Consider the following 4,848-nt stretch of genomic DNA (forward strand, 5'->3'; position numbering starts at 1 on the left):
ATGCCGACATCTTCTCGACTTCTGGGAAGGCCTCACGAATCTTACAACCATGGCGGAAGGTGAAGGGGGGGCAGGCATGTCACACGGAAAAGCAGGAGCAAATGAGATTGACAGTGGGGGCAGGGGGGGCCCACACACTTTTAAATGACCAGATCTCACGTGAACTCAGAGCGAGAGCTCACTTGTCACCAAGGGGATAGCCCAAGCCATTCATGAGGAATCCACCTCCATGATCGAAACACCTCCCACCACGCCCCACCTCCAACGTTGGGAATTACATTTCAGCATGAGATTTGGGCCACGACAAATATCAAAACTATATCATACTGTTTCACGCACTACATTTCTCTTACCTGTCAGCTTTCCATTCCAGGTCAGTTAATTTATGTAGCCAGGGCTACGAGACAGGACTCACATAGGAGCAGCTACCAAGCAAGCTGGTGGTGCCCAGTCAATGGTAATGAGCCTCGGAAATGCTCAACCACCTTGTAATGGCAATTACAAACATGCTTCTTGGGCTAAAAAGGCAGATAAAAAGGTTCAATCATTTATCAAATACCCACCATATAATAATCTCTATAACCAAAAAAAGCCACAACCCCGTGGTGTTGTCATTCATCTGCCCAAGTAGTCATTGGGTGGTTGGGAGGTTAAGTCTGGATTTTACCGTCTATGTGTTCTCCGATACGGAGCCACATCGGAGAGGCTGCATTCAGGGAGTTCTCCTGTTTTCTTCCATCTCTGGGGTGAGTTTAATTTCAGGCGTGCTATTATCTCTGAAATTCAGATGTACCTATGAATTAGGAGGAAGGAATATTTTCACAAGAGACTCTAGGACTCACAGGCAGGAGCACAAGCATGGTGGCTTCAATGCCCAAGTGACAAGGTGTCATGCCTATTCGTAAAGAGAGATGGTCTTTTTGCTCATTCATTCAACAATTTTTTTTTTTGAGACAAAGTCTCATTCTGTTGCCCAGGCTGGAGTTCAATGGCGCCATCTCGGTTCACTACAGTTCAAGATCAAGCGATTCTCTTGCCTCAGCCTCTTGAGTAGCTGGAATCACAGGCACGTGCCATCATGCCTGGCTAATTTTTGTATTTTTAGTAGAGATGGACTTTTACCATGTTGTCCAGGCTGGTCTCGAAGTCCTGACCTCAAGTGATCTGCCCGCTTTGACTTCCCAAAGTACTGGGATTACAGGTATGAGCCACTGCACTCAGCCCATTCATTCAACAAATATTAATGGAGCAACTGCTTATGTGCCAGAAACTGTCCTAGGTACTTAGGATACATCAGTGAACAACAACAGTAACAAACCTCTGCCATCATGAAACCCACAAGCTTCCACGGTGGGGGATTAGACAATAAATGGTAAATATAATAGATAAGTAAATTATGTGGTCATTTAGGAGGTGGGAAGTGATATGGAGTAGGACAGATAAGAAAATTCAGACATGCATGTTGCCAAAAGAACCAACTGCCGTTTTAAATGGAGTGGTCAGAATAGACTTGGTTGAGAGGTGACACTGATGCCAAGAGTTGATTTGACCATTGCTAAGGGAGTGTCATGAAGACGAAACTGCTTGGCACAGTGGCTCATGCCTGTAATTCCAGCACTTTGGGAGGCCGAGGTGGGAGGATTACCTGAACCCAGGAGTTCAAGACCAGCCTGGGCAGCACAGCAAGGCCCCATCTCTACAAAAAATTTTAAGAAAAAAATATCAGCTAGGCATGCCTGTAGTCCTAGCTACTGAGGATGCTGAAGTGGGAGGATTGCTTGAGCCCAGGAGTTCGAGGATGCAGTGAGCTCAGATTGCACCACTGTTCTCCGGTGTGAGTGACAGAGGGAGATGCTGTCTCTAAAAATAAATTTATAAATACATACATACATACATACATAAGAAGAAGAGACTGCTGGCACAAAGGTCCCCAGGTTAGAGCAGGACTACTAGTGTGTGGAGGAATGGAGTGACCAGTGTGGAGACAAGGAGAAGAGAAGGAGAGAAACATAACAGGGCACACATGGTGCAGATGGTAAAGGGCCTGGAGGCCTGGTAAGAACGCTGGCTTTTACCCTAAGCAAGATGTGCCCATTGGAGGGTTTTGATCATGGCAGTGACATGATCTAACTTACATTTCCAAGGGCTATGTCTTGAGAACACATTGAATGGGGGGTGGTGGTGAGGAGAGAGGCAGGGATACCCTTCAGGAGGCTACCGCCATAACCGAGGTACACCTGCTGGTAGCTTGGACCAGGGCAAGGCAGCAACATGGTGACAAGAGGCGGGGTCCTGGGAGATTTTAAAGACAGCTCAATAGAACTGCCTGATGAATGGGATGTATGGTTTCAGAGAAAGAGAGGAGTTGAGGATGACTCCAAGGTTTTTAGAAGAATAAAGTTGGCAGTGAGTGAGATGGGTGGTTGCCCAGTTCTGCACAGGGTACCTCATAGCTTTGGTGCATTGGAGGCTGTGGATGGCACAGGTTGCTCTTGGCACCCTGCAGCACCATGGGCTGTGGGGGGCAGCACAGCATCCATGAAGGGCCCAGTGATCCAATGGAGGGACCCTATTTCCACCTTTAGTCTTGGTATCCCTCAAGTCATTGGGAGGAGCAGTGATGTTAGTCTTTCAGAGAAGCTCCTTTAGAAAATGACTGAGTGTGGCCAGGTGCGGTGGCTCACGCCTGTCATCCCAGCACTTTAGGAGGCTAAGGAGGATGGATCACTTGATGTCAGGAGTTTGAGACCAGCCTGGCCAACATGGTGAAACCCGGTCTTTAGTAAAAATACAAAATCAACCAGGCATGTTGGCAGGCGCCTGTAATCCTAGCTACACAGGAGGCTGAGGCAGGAGACTTGCCTCAACCTGGGAGGTAGAGGTTGCAGTGAGCCGAGATCGTGCCACTGCACTCCAGCCTGGGCAACAGGGCAAGACTCCGTCTCAAAAAAAAAAAAAAAAAAAAAAAGGAAAGAAAAGAAAAAAAGAAAGTGACTGAGTGAGGTTTCAGAGAGCAGGGTCCAGCCTCAGACTGGAGATAACAGCGCCCAGGAAGCTGCAGGAGTGACCTCCCAAGCGGCCCTGTCTGTGCCTGCAGGCCTGCAAGGACTCAGGGCGGCTCCGTGCAAGTGTGCACGGAGCAGGGTTTCTCTATCCAGGCATGCTACTGGGCTATTCCGCTCAGGGGGTTTCTGCAACACCTGCCAAACACGCAAAACCAGGCTTGTGAAATAAGAAAGTAAGAACCCCGAGCAGTGTGAAGAAGAAGAGGCAAGAACGACCCCCAGACCGACCAAAGCCCGCTCGCGCTGCATCCCGCGTCCAGCACCTACGTCCCGCCGCCGACGCCACCATGCCCAAGAGAAAGGCTGAAGAGGGATGCTAAAGAAGATAAAGTCAAGGTGAAGGACGAACCACAAAGAAGATCCGCGAGGTTGTCTGCTAAACCTGCTCCTCCAAAGCCAGAGCCCAAGCCTAAAAAGGCCCCTGCAAAGAAGGGAGAGAAGGTACCCAAAGGGAAAAAGGGAAAAGCTGATGCTGGCAAAGAGGGGAATAACCCTGCAGAAAACGGAAATGCCAAAACAGACCAGGCAGAGAAAGCTGAAGGTGCTGGAGATGCCAAGTGACGTGTGTGCCTTTTTGATAACTGTGTACTTCTGGTGACTGTACAGTTTGAAATATTATTTTTTATCAGGTTTTATAAAAATGCAGAATTTTGTCTTTTTTTTTTTTTTTTTTTTTAAGCTATGTTGTTAGCACACCGAACACTTGGTTGTTGTTTTTGGGGGAAGGGGCATATGTCACTAATAGAATGTCTCAAAGCTGGATTGATGTGGGGAAAACACCTTTCCCTTCTAGTTTTGAGAGACTTCCTCTTGGTTCCCAGGAGGAGGGACTCCCTGGCTTTGACACACATGGCCACCTTGGCACAAAAGCCTTGTGCTATGGAAAAACAAATTTGTTTTTATGTCCTCTTCTCCCTTTCCATCTTTCAGCATAGACTTAACTCCCTTAAGCCCAGACATCTGTTGGGAACTGACCCCTAGTCATTGGTTACCAGTGTGTCAGGCAATCTGGACTTCCCAGTGATGCCACTGAGATGGCACCTGTCAAAACAGCAGTGGTTCCATTTCTAGATTGTGGATCTTCAGATAAATTCTGCCATTTTCATTTCACTTCCTGAAAGTCAGGGTCGGCTTGTGAAAAGTTGTTAAACAACATGTTAAATGTGAAATGTCAACCCTCACTCTAAACTTTCCCTGTTCAGAGCATCAGATGAAGACTTCATTGGGTTTTACAGTGGCTTTCTGATTTTGGGTAGTCCGTTGAAGAAGGGAGTTTGAAAGTTGTTGTATGCTGTTAACGATTGTCTGCCCATGTCCTGCCTGAAATACCATGATTGTTTATGGAAAGTATCTTTAATAAAGCTGGATACAGTTTGGCTTGGAAAAAAAAAAAGAAAGAACCCACCTTTGTTTTCTGAGCTCTTTTTCAGCCCTCCCTGTTAGACCCTAAAGTCACCCATAAATCCGGTGAAGCTGACTGCTCTTATTTCTCAGGAATTCCTGAGTAGGGCAGAGCAGGTGGGACTGTGCTTGTGTAGGTGCTGACCGCAGGCCTCCATCTCAGCTTAAAAGCCATGAGCACCTTGGGGAGGGCGACCCTACAGCCTGGTTTTCTTGGCAATGTTCTACTTATGTTTGTTGAACTGGCACCTCAAGTAACCCTAAATATCCCTCTCAAAAGTGTTTCTATGCTGGGTGAGGTGGCTCACGCCTATCATCCCAGCACTTTGGGAGGCTGAGGCGGGCAGATCACCCGAGGTCAGGAGTTCAAGACCAGCCTGAC

At 47.5% G+C, this 4,848-nt stretch overlaps 1 pseudogene; it reads left to right on the top strand.

The window, feature by feature from the left end:
- LOC123575535 (non-histone chromosomal protein HMG-17 pseudogene) lies at positions 1 to 4,459 on the top strand (annotated as a pseudogene).
- Positions 4,460 to 4,848: the final 389 nt, after the last annotated feature.

The sequence above is a fragment of the Macaca fascicularis genome, chromosome 9 (genome assembly GCF_037993035.2).
Source record: "Macaca fascicularis isolate 582-1 chromosome 9, T2T-MFA8v1.1".
Classification (NCBI taxonomy): Eukaryota; Metazoa; Chordata; class Mammalia; order Primates; family Cercopithecidae; genus Macaca; species Macaca fascicularis.